At 37.5% G+C, this 12,580-nt stretch overlaps 1 protein-coding gene and 1 long non-coding RNA gene across 9 annotated transcripts in view; one reads left to right on the top strand and one right to left on the bottom strand.

The window, feature by feature from the left end:
• Positions 1–12,580, top strand: part of TENM2 (teneurin transmembrane protein 2) — a 1,251,785-nt gene that overhangs the window by 339,313 nt on the left and 899,892 nt on the right. The gene's annotated exons all lie outside the window — the stretch shown is intronic.
• Positions 3,011–12,222, bottom strand: LOC122492814. Its single transcript, XR_006299774.1, has 3 exons — positions 12,091–12,222; positions 9,720–9,865; positions 3,011–3,417 (listed from the first exon to the last, which is right to left on the bottom strand). It is a non-coding gene; the product is annotated as an uncharacterized LOC122492814 (long non-coding RNA).

The following is a 12,580-nucleotide window of genomic DNA, read 5'->3' as shown; positions in this document are numbered from 1 at the left end:
ACTTCTGGAACTGACCAATAATCTTAGTAATTTTATACCTACCCTTTTAAAACAGAATAAAGTCAAGTCTCCCAAGACACATTCAGTTGAGATACTGGGGAAAACCTCAAAGCTCTACTCAGTCATCATTTCAATTCAAGAAGTGTTTATACTTATGAAACTACTAAGCTAGGCTTTTTGAAAGAAACAGTAATGATAAAGAAATTGTTTATATCTCAGATTAGCTACATCCTACTGAAGAAAGAGCTATTGATAATTACTTGAGATATGAAATTTTAATGAATTAATTTCTACTGTAGAAGCCTAAAGGAGAAACCAACAAATTCTGAATAACATTATTCATGTATTCTACAAATATTTTTGATTACTTGTCACATATCATAAAAAAAATGCCATGATGAACAAAACACACATGGCTCCTACATTTATGGAGTTTGGGGTCCAGTTGGGAAGGCTGGAATTGAATATGAAATATAGTCACAGATTAGAATAAAGCAATGAAGAGAAAAGAATGGTACATAAGATAGTATTTGGTACATAGGCACTTAATAAATATCAATTGAATGAATGAATGAATGAATGAATGAATGGTTTATAACAGAACCATAGGGAGTGGCATACTTTAATTTTTTTTAAGTTTATTTGAGAAAGGAGAGACAAAGAGAGGGGGAGAGAAAGAATCCCAAGCAGGCTCCATGCTGTCAGCACACAGCTCACCATGGGGTTCGATCCCAAGAACACTGAGATCATGACCTGAGCTGAAATCAAGAGTCAGACGTTTAACTGACTAAGCCACCCAGGCGTCCTCAGAGTGACATACTTGAGATAGCATGTTCAGAAAAAGCTTCCCTGACACACTATCATTTCAACTTCATTAGGACAAAGTGAAGGCATTATCATTTCAAAAGACTGGGGGGAAGGGGAGTCTCTAGGTTGAGGGACAACTGTGTGAAGGTCTAGAGATGGGAAAGAATCCTAGAATACCTCAGAATGCCACAGAGATGATATTAGAGAGGGAGAACATGGTGAAATAGAGCAATTCAATATGCCATTTCAGGCCATGAGGAATTAAGTTATATTCTAAATCAATAGGTAAGCCATTGCAGGGTCTCATATATTAAACTGATCATCTTAATTTCTGCAAAATGAATTGATTAAGTGGGGACAAGAGCTAATGATGGAAAACCATTTATGATGATACTGTTTTAAATTAGATAAAAAATGATGGTGGCTTAGGCTGAGCTAGTGAGGGTGTAGATAGATAAAAATGGATGCATCCGAAGGTTTTCCAGATACAGTCTCTAGATGTAGTGGGATGACATATTTTCTTTCTGCCAAGGTTCAAAGTAAAAACGGAGTTGTTCTTGTCTCAGCATCAAGTGTAACCCTGTTTTTTTTTTAATAAATCAGACATATTCTTCTGCTCAAAACCTCCCAGTAGTCCTCCACATCATTCAATGAAAAGCATAAAATCCTCAATATGATCTACAAACCCCTAAATGCTCTTCTACAGAGATGTGAATCTGGGACTCATTTTCTTACTAGCATCTTCCCCTCTTAATCTGAACTAGTTATACTGGCTTTCCACAATACAAAACACAGCAATGCATTTGCCTTTGCTATCCCTTCCTATCCCTGGAATTCCCTCGAAAAACAATTGAAGCAGTTGTTCACCTTCTTTGGCTTTTGGCTCAAATATCACCTTCACACTGAGATCTTCCCTGGTTGATTAACCGGTAAGTTGTCAACCTAAATATTCAAACCCTCCTTTCCAGTATACTGTATCTTCTCTTTCTGCTTTATTTTTCTTCTTTGTATCTCTCAGTAACTAACAAAGTATATATTTTATTTATTTATTTATTTATTTATTTATTTATTTATTTATTTATTATTTGTTTCCCCATTGAAAGAGAAATTCATTGAGAACTAGGTCTGTTTTTATTTTTATTTTTTGTTAGCATATCCCTAGTGTCTATAATAATGATCAATGCATATTGGTTGACTAAATAAGTAAATGACAATTGTTGTGGAAGAACTTTTGCCTTCCAGGATAAATGTTATGATAGCTAAACTTTATTGACCGTTTGGAATATAAGGAGTAAGTGTTCATTGACTTGGTGCAACAATAGCCCCTCTCAGTGTGAGGTGAGGCAGGATTTGGGTAAGTAGATTTGGGCCTACTCGAAAAAATCTTGAGTAGCTTACCAACAGGTTTAGACATGATCCTATAGATAATTGGGGTTCATGAGAAGGGAGGTATCATACTCTATTCTGTGTTTTATGTTAGCGGTTTGATGAATGGTGAGAAGGAGGAAGTAGAAGTGAGTAGACTTTGGAATTAGGAAGAATCTATCAGGAAATTACTGAATTAAACCATCTAGAAGGTGTATATCCAATGGGCAAACTTCAGTTTTGAAAATGGAAATGGAAAGAAGAAAAAGAAATATGGAGAGTGGAAATCATGGGTTCTTACTTGGAGTAGTGATCACTGTTGGTTTGAATGAGCTGCTTTCTCATTAAGACAGTTTGTTTAGTTTTTCATATCCCTAGTTTCTCACCAAGAATTTGAGTCAGTTAATCATTAGGAATATTAAAATCTGCCTTAAATCCTGTGGTACTACTTGTTATGGCGGAGGGGGAACAATACATGTTATTTTCCTGGCTAAAAGCTTGGAATTTTCCTGAATTGTTTCATAATGACAAAGTCACTGGATTTTTCAGATATCTCAGTTCTTACTGTATTTCTGTCATTAATGAGATATGAGATCTTGAGCATGTCACTTCTCTAAACATTATTATTACCTTATGGTATACAAGAACATCATGGAAAGAGGACACCAGAGAGTTATCTTCAAGGTCTGCATTTGAACCCATTATCTCTTACTGCAGATCTCATGCTCTTGGCCACATAGGTATAAACTGTGTAACCTCTGGGGTAGAAGTAGAATATTCACATAGTTCCAATTCCACATAGGAAATAGCTTTCAAAATGCAGAGATGTAGAGTTTGTGACAGAGTGATCTCCCTGTCACAAGAGAGATTCAAGCAGAAGCTGGGCATCTATGGACATCTATTGCTTCCACTCACCAAGCATTGGCCAACAAGATCTAAGACCTAAAATAGTACCTGGCTTAGGTGGTTTAATTCCTTCATGCTCCTGTCTAAATCTGAGAACAAAGGGTCAGCTGTGGTGTGTGTTTCCCCTACCCACCATCATTTCTGCTTTCTCACCGTTCCTATAACATTTAGGCTCCACAGCATCTTTCTGGCACTTTTAACATTCATATATTTTTATCTATGTCTTCACCTTAATTTTGACGGCAGGGTTTCAACTGCATTCTTCTTCAGGTCTCCTCCAGTGTGTAGACCCAAACTTTGCTCACAGTGGGCATTTACATCATACTTTCCATTTATTATCTGTTGAAGGATATTATGAAAAGAAAATAACTCATTTGATTCTACCAAATGCTAGTTGAAATAAGAAATTATTTCAAAAATATCTATCTAAAAGCTGCAAAATCCTGTCAACTAGGGACTTTTTCAGGATTGAAAGACAGATGGTGCCTAAGGATATAAGACCAAGCCCTTTTAACCTTCCTGGATGCATGTGTGTGCCTGCAAAAGTGATGATGCAGGACATCTACACCTCTTTAGCCACATCTGAGAAAAACTCAGTACAGAAAGTTCTATCATTATTCGATAACCAAAAACTATCTTTTCTTTGTTGGGAGCAAAAGGGAGTATAATTTGTTTTGGGGTAAAAGAGAAGGGGAACCTCTTCCATTTGGGAGATATATTTTTAAAGAGTCTGTGAAAGCAGCAAATATAAACATAAGTAACAAGTGAACCACAGTTGAAATAAAAGTGGTAAAAGTGAGACCCATTATATGTGAGTACCACTGAGTCAAGCTGCATATAATTATCATGGAAGACAATACCCAAGCAGAGAATGTTCTTAATGACTTCTCAGAGCCCAAGTGGTGTGGAAAACAACTTGGAGTGCATTTACTCCTCCTTTTATGTAGCCTATCACAATGTAAAATTGAGGGGGCACCTGGCATTAAATACTGTATTTACAGAAATGCAGTTAAAAAAAATCAAGATAGCATTTAGTGTATTGTTCTTATACAAAAGAGAAAGAAGGAAAAAAATTGCCTTTATCGACCAACATATTCCAATTATGATGTTTTATTTAAATAATCACAAATGGGCAATTTGTTCAAACTTATTTCTATATTCCCAGCATGACATAATTCCCTATCCACTCAAGTTTTTCTATGAATCTAAGATGGGATAAGTAGAACCATAATTACAGGAAAAAATTTGGGCGTTGCAATTGCAGTCCAGAGTGTTGGGGCACTTTCTTTCATGGCTTCAGCAGTTCTGTTTGTCTTTGTTGAGGCTCTATTTTTCCCCTCACTCTAGCTATGGTTTCCTTATGGTATTTTAAATTAATTATCAATACCTTTTATGCTTTTTTATGTTGTTCTACATTTGTATAGATAGCTCCTGCTATTCTTTGTGAAAATTGCTTCCTTTGCCTCTAGCACGTCTAAACTGCACTTGAATCATGGTGAGGGCTCTGTTGCTGGTAGCTGCACCCACCTCAACAGAAACAGGCTTTGTTCCCTGGAGAACAGCTTTGTGACAACTGAACCAGAGGCTTCAGTATTGCAGGGGAGATGGTTGGGAGAGGAGAATTCATTTTATCTGGCACGGGACGTTTGGCTTTGCCCCAGTTCCATCCCCATGAGTAACTTGCATTCATTCCATAGGATTCTTAATGTGACCTATCACTTCAGAAATATCCTGTGCAGTATTTTATTTGCTTGTACTGGGTTGAGTTCATAAACACTAATCACAAAAAAAAAAAAAAACTAATTAGCTCAACAGTGAAAATGGAAGCAATGAACATCTGAGTAGTTATGAATAGTCTTTCAGCGTTGTTGATTCAGTTAGTTATCTTGTATATTTCATGTCCTACACATTGCAGTAAAATAATAATATTCTATAGAGACACACTTATCAAGGAAGCCAGGAATAGAAGGTACTGCATACAGGCATGGCTGAGTCCCAAATTGAAGAGACAAACTCATCTTCTGAACTATGTGCAAATACAAGTGTAAAACCAGGTGAGGATTTTTTTTAAGGTAGTGTGACACTCTGGAAGAAATGGATGTGAATTTAAACTCCAGAAATAATTGTGCATGCAATAGAAACTCCAAAATGAAGCAATAGGTCATTAACAAAGATAAAAGAAATCTTGTATCAGTGATAGAGGCAGTTCTTGTATCAGTGATAGAGGCAGTAAGTAAAATGGACAAGGAGATGAAAAGTAATTGGATAAAGGCTTTACTGAGGAACAAGAAAACTAGGCTGAATTCCTAATGGATTATTAGGGCAAATAAAAGAAAATGGGACAGGGAACATCCTAGTGGCTTCAGGGCTATGGTATCATCAATTTCTAGCTGTGGGACCCCTACAAGCACTGTAAGGTTGTTTAATGATGTAACCTTTAGATAAATTTGTTAAAGAAACACCTAGTTGTTTTTTTAACTTGAAAAATTTTTTTAATGTTTATTTTTGAGAGAGAGAGAGAGACAGACAGACAGACAGAGCTCCAGAGGCAGAGGGGCAGAGAGAAGAGACACAGAATCAAAGCAGGCTCCAGGTTCTGAGCTGTCAGCACAGAGCCTGACGTGGGGCTCAAACTCACGGACCATGAGATCGTGACCTGAGCCTAAGTCAGTCGCTTAACCAACTGAGCCACCCAGGCGCCTCCCCAAAATTTTTTTAATGTTGATTTATTTTTGAGAGACAGAGAGACAGCAAGCTGGGGGCAGAGACAGAGGAAGACACAGAATCTGAAGCAGGTTCTAGGCTCTAAGCTATCAGCACAGAGCCCAACGTGAGGCTCAAAGTCACGAGTGGTGGGATCATGACCTGAGCCAAGTCAGAAGCTTAATGGACTGAGCCACCCAAGCACCCCATACCTAGTATATATATTAAGTGGTAGCTGTTGTTGTTATTATTAATATAAAGATCATTATTTTTATTAGAAAAATAAATATTTTAGACATTTTTACCAGAGATCCTTTCTCCCAACCTCTTCGATTCTTTTAACTAAAAAATAACTGCAAAGAGTTTGGGAGTTATCACTATTTTCTGTGTCCTTGGACCAGGTAATATAAGGCACATTCTTTCAGGGCTGCTTCGTGGTGCTAGCACTGGATAGACTACTTCCAGTGGGGTTGGAGAGAGATGGGAGGCTGTTAGTTTCTAGTTTGTGGTTGTGTGGATATATTTGATATTATTGCCCCTTTGCTCCAAGGTGGGGGATGGAGATACACTTGCATGGTGGGGAAGATAGTCTTTAAAAGTTAGACTCTAGGGGCACCTGGGGATGTCACTTGGTTAAGTGTCTGACTCTTGATTTTGGCTCAGGTCATGATCTCAAGGTTTGTGAGTTGGAGCCCCATATCAGGCTCTGTGCTGATAGTGCTGAGCCTGCTTGGGATTCTCTTTTTCCCTCTTCTGCCCCTACCAGCTCACACATGGGCATGCTCACTGTATCACTCAAATAAATAAACTTTTTTAAAAAGGCAAGACTCAGAAGAGCAAGACTGGAATAAGCTTGGTCCCTTCAAAAATCAAGGAGCTTTAGAAAATCTGTGTAACAGTTCACCTTCTAGACTTAGTAATCCAATGGTTACCTTGCCTTCACTCTATATGATGGCTGTGTTGGAGTAAATAGTTTCAATGGAGTTATAATAAAGTTATTAAGTCAGCGATATACTTTATCTTTTCTGCATCTGATTATGAGTTGATGTGCATACATATTTTATCACAAAATATATAGCATTTTAAAGTGTTTTGAGCTCTACTAATAATTACAGCTTATATTTATTGACTACATACTATGTCCCTACTATGTCCAGTGCTTTTATGAATTATTTTATTTATTACTTCACCAAAACCTGTGAATGGAATACTTTGATTATCTCCATTTGACAATGAGAAAGCTAAGATGAAGCTTGCTGAAGTTCACACAGTCAGAAAAGAGCAGAGTTGGCTATGGAAAACAGTATAGATCTTTCTCAAAAATTAAAAATAGGGGCGCCTGGGTGGCGCAGTCGGTTGAGCGTCCGACTTCAGCCAGGTCACGATCTCGCGGTCCGTGAGTTCGAGCCCCGCATCGGGCTCTGGGCTGATGGCTCAGAGCCTGGAGCCTGTTTCCGATTCTGTGTCTCCCTCTCTCTCTGCCCCTCCCCCATTCATGCTCTGTCTCTCTCTGTCCCAAAAATAAATAAACGTTGAAAAAAAAATTTTTTTTTAAAAAAAATTAAAAATAGAATTACCATATGGTCCGGTAATTCCACTACTGGGTATTTACCCAAAGAATATGAAAACACTAACTTGAAAAGATACATGGACCCCTATGTATATTGCAGCTTTATTTCCAATAGCCAAAATATGGAAGTAACCCAAGTGTCCATCGACAGATGAGTGGATAAAAACATGTAGTGTGTGTGTGTGTGTGTGTGTGTGTGTCTGTGTGTGTGTACACACACACACATACACACCTTGGAATATTACTCAATAATAAAAAAGAATTAAATCTTGCCATTTGTAACAGCATGGTTGAATCTAGAGGGTAAAATGCTAAATGAAATAAGTCAGAGAAAGACAAATACCATATGATTCTACTCATGTGTCAAATTTAACAAACAAAACAAATGAAAAAAATAAAAGAGACCAATAAAACAGACTATTAATTATAGAGAGCAAACTGGTGGTTATCAGAGAAGAGGCAAGTAGGGGAATAGGAGAGATGGGTGAAGGGGTTTAAGAATACATTTTAAGTGATGAGCACTGCGTGTTGTATGGAATTGTTGACTCACTTTATTGTACACCTGAACTAATATAGCACTATATTTTAACTTTACTGGAATTAAACAAACAAAATAATGGAGTTGCATTATAGCCCAAGAAGTTAAATTCTGGCCCCATGATCTTAACCAAACTTAAAAACATCAACTAACCTTAAACATACCAATAGCCACCATTTGAATTATTTAAGAACAGTGAAACTTTCTTAAAATTCCTTAAAGGTACTTGAGGAACTTTAAAATATGCCTTCAATGTTAATATTAAAAGTTTGTCTTTTGAAAATAAAATCAATTTATTTTCACATACATTTCATGGTATAAAATTAATAAGTAGCATATGCGTGAGCCCCATCTCTCTCTGAAAGTTGGAGTTAAGTGACACTTTTTAGACTTGGCCAAACAGACAATTCATTTACTGTTCTAGGAATTCCCATTCAATAATGGCTTGTCCTCTCCTTTCTTTTCCTTCTCTCCTTTTTCTTTCCTTTTCCTCTTCCCTTCCTTTTTTTTTTTTTTTTTTTTTGATTCCTTTCTTCCGTTGTGCTTATAATCTCTTTTAGCCCTGTAACTCTGTGTTAACATGCTGTCGGTACATTTCATTTTCATAGTAATGGCTCCTCTTATGATACATGGGCGTGTTATTTGTAGTGGCAATCTCTGCTGATATCTTAAAAAAGGCACTGAATTGAGGCTCTGATTTGCAAGCGTTTTGCAGTTGTCACCAAAGCCCTCTTTGTCTTTTGAAATCAGAATTTGTGGAGGGCTTAGAGGTTAAAAATGTAACAGAAGAGAAAGGTGACAAAATCCATTGTTGAATAGAAATTCACTTGTGTGTTGCCAAATTAGAGCCTCTCAAATTATTGTGAACACTGCTTGCCTATTTTAACTTGATTGACTAGCACCCTTCTGCTGTGTGACACCTGTTTGTGAACATGCCCTCTCCCTTCCACCTCCATTATTCTCACTATTTCATTTTGCATGCAACGTAAGAGAATCTGGCTTATCCAAGAGAGTCAAACATTAGTGCTATACATGAGACCAATTGCTTTAACCCCTTTGGTGTAAAGATGAGGAAATTGAAACTAGAAGACAGACTTGTGAATCATAATACAGCTACTTAGAGGTTAAGCCATGCCTCAAATTCTCCTCTTCCAAATTCTATCCCAGCTATTTTCCTATATTATCCCTACAAATCAAACCAATAAAACTATTATTAGTTGCTAGTTTAATGCCAATGGTTATTAATAACAAAGGCTCTGATCCTGTATATTCATCTAAGGGGCCAAATAACACATATACGCCTCAATGGGAGTGAGGTGTGATCTGTGTGCCACATGCTGTGTTCAACACCTCTCTGAGTCAACTCAAGCATAACTGGGGAGCTATCACAATCCCTTCACCTTCAGAAATGAAGAAATGAAGGCTTATCAGGTGAAGTAACTTCTTGACATTCACAAGTGATGGAGTTTAATTTTAACCCCCATCTTACCAATGCCAACACCTGTGCAGTGCTGCCCCCTAAAGAGTTTTCAATACATTTCTCCCCACTCCCAAACTGTAACAGATGTAAACTTGTACTTGCACCCACAACAATCTCTCCACCCTGTCATCTGATGTCAGTCTTTTTGATTTCTGTGTGTGTTTTTGTTTGTTGTTGTTTTGTTGTTGTTGTTGTTGTTGTTGTTTTGTCAGAGTGGAGAACTAGGATATAGAGTGGGTGCAGTAATTTGTAGTTCCTCTGTTTTGCTGGCCACTGTAGCCAGCTGATCTGGACTGTCCCTACTTGGGAGAGCTGCTTGGAGTGTAGGCCAAGTTCAGGCAGCTACAGACCTTTGATTAAGAGCATGAAAAGGCATCTCTGTTCCCTAGCTTTTTTTTTTCTTCTTTTGTTCTTGCCCACAGGAGTGGTAGAGATGGAGAATGAAGAGGTTCAGTAGGCTGGCTGTGAAGAAAGTTGAGGAAAGCTCCTTTATTACCTGAGGAATATAAATCATATCAGAAGTTTGCAAAGGGGAATTTGGACAGAACCGTAGAGACTTCTAAGGCTCCTTGTATTCTTTCTAATCAGTGATTACAAAGCATAGTCCAGCAAATTAAAATGCTAGTATACCTAAACTTCCTGTGTTATAAAAGCATGTATAACAGAACAGAAACAAGAAAAATAAAAGCAGGTGAGCTTGCAACCTGTTTCCCTTTGACAATTAAGGGAAAAAAAACTAAACTAAACATTATGAACATGAGTATACTTTATTCAGTATCCAACATTTTCAGGCAGAAACAATTTCTAATTTTACACTTTCACCCAATCATTCCACAAGTATATTGTAGCTACATTAATTCAGTAAGTGAGAGATGTTTTCAGCTCACTTAGAATTTAAAAATAAAATGAACAGACACATTAACAGGTAAATTATAATTAAGGGGAATACGTGCTATAATAAAGGTAGCCACAAAGTGATTTGGGAATCTAAAGAAAGAGCTAATTTTTGCTGGAGATTTTGATCAAGATTTTTCAGAGCAGTTGACATGCAGGGTGAATCTTATAGAATGAATAGTCATCATCCAGTTGTGAATGGGGGGATACAAAAACTTCAAGGCAGAGGAAGCTCATTGTGTAAAGAATTGATGTCACAAAATAATGTGGCCACTGAGGGCGACGTAGGTTGTTCACAATGGTGAGGTGATGTCAGAAAGTGGCAATGAGGAAGGAGACTAAGTTAGCCTTGGGAATATAAAAGGTTCACACCAAAATATGACCAATTTATTTTTCTTTTAAGTTTATTTATTTATTTTGAGAGAGAGAGAGAGAGAGTGCAAGCAGGAGAGGGGCATAAAGAGAGAGGGAGATAGAATCCCAAGCAGGTTCCCCACTGTCAGTGCAAAGTTTGATGAAGGGCTCAGACCCACAAACCGTGAGATCATGACTTGAGCCCAAACCAAGAGTTGGATGCTTAACCCAACTGAACCACCCAGGCGCCCCCAAATATGACCAATTTGAATGTCAATCTCAATACGTGTCAGGATGTTTTATCATAAATCAAGTAAGATTAATCTTCTGTTTACCTTTATAAATAATAAAGACTTTGCAAATAATGTTCAACAAGATGAGATGAAATTGAAATGCTATTCCAAAATTATCTTGGATCTGGATAGATATTTTTAATAAAATGTTAATGCAAAAATAACATTTTGTGCTTTCCCAGTAGGTTATCATATCAGTTGATAGTTAGAAACACTTTAGGTTGTTACAAAGGTTAATCATTTGTATTTAGTATTGTATCTGTAATATATATGCTTGCAGTGGTTATTCCGCGAGCTACAAGAGAGCATTACAAAGTTCCTTCTTGTTTGCTTTTCTTTTTTCCCTCCTATAGGGCTAAGTTTTTTTGTTTGTTTGCTTGCTTGTTTGCTTTACTTTTTTTCCCCTGCAGAACTAAGTTTGCTCTCAGTTAGTAATGGAACGTGTCAGTGACTTAAAACAACACATGTTTAAGGGCGTCTGGGTGGCTCAGTCAGTTAAGCATCTGACTCTTGATTTTATCTCAGGTCATGAGCTCATGGTTCGTGAGTTCAAGCCCCACATCAGGCTCTGCACTGACAGTGCAGAGCCCCTTGGGATTTCCTCTCCCTCTCCCTCGCCCTCTCCCTCACCCTCTCCCTGTCTCTCTCCCTCTTCATGCCTCTCTCCCACTTGCACACTCTCTGTCACTCTCTCAAAATAAATAAACATAAAAACAAACCCACAAGTTTATTTCTAAATCACACTGTGTCCATTGTGGGTTGACTAGGGACTTTGCTTCTCATGGTCCTCACTCAGACATATAGCTGATAAAGACTTGAACATCTGGAACACTGCATTTGCAGAGGCAAAAAAAAAAAAAAAACAAAAAAAAAAAACAAACCATGGAGAATCATGCTTGATTTCTTACTAAAGATGCTCACTGAAATTAACAAATGTCACTCATGATGACATTTCACTGGTTGAAATATATCAGGTGTTTTTTTCCTATTTGTAAGAGAGGTTTAGGAAGTATAATTTTACCATATACCTTGAAGGAAGAGAACCCACCTCCCCCCAGAAAAGAAGGAAGAAAACCCCAATGACATAGAGACCACTCTAAGTTGCCTATATAATATTAGTTACCTTAAATGGTCATAACAAAATGCCATAGATTGGGTAGCTTAAACAGCAGAAACTTACTTATTTTCTTGGACTTTGGAGGCCGGAAGCTAAGATAAGGGTTCCAGAAGAGTTGGGTTCTGGTTCAGAGCTTTTTTTCCCCAGCTTTCTGATAGCTACCTTCTCACTGTGTACTTACATAGCAGAGAGAGACCACTGGTGTCTCATCTTATTCTAAGGGTACCAGTTCTATTGCATCAGGACCATACCTTTATGACCTCATGTTAACCATCCCTTTCAATGCCCTGTGTCTAATTTAAGCCCATGGAAGATCCAGGTTTAAACATATGAATTTGAGAGGGAGGACACAATTCAGTCCATAGCACATAGTATATTTTTGATAAGGTTTGACTGAATATAGACTTTGAGAATGACACTGTCGAAATAATGTAGTGCATGTTGGTGGATTGGTGCTACAATGGCATAAGCCATATTAATTATATTGGCAAATTATTAAACTTATGTGCTCTAAAAATTGTTAGTAAATACTGTCAAGATTTATAACCTAAAA

The sequence above is a fragment of the Prionailurus bengalensis genome, chromosome A1 (assembly GCF_016509475.1).
Source record: "Prionailurus bengalensis isolate Pbe53 chromosome A1, Fcat_Pben_1.1_paternal_pri, whole genome shotgun sequence".
Classification (NCBI taxonomy): domain Eukaryota; kingdom Metazoa; phylum Chordata; class Mammalia; order Carnivora; family Felidae; genus Prionailurus; species Prionailurus bengalensis.
Note: the sequence above shows the minus strand (reverse complement) of the source record. Positions and strands in the feature narration are given on the sequence as shown.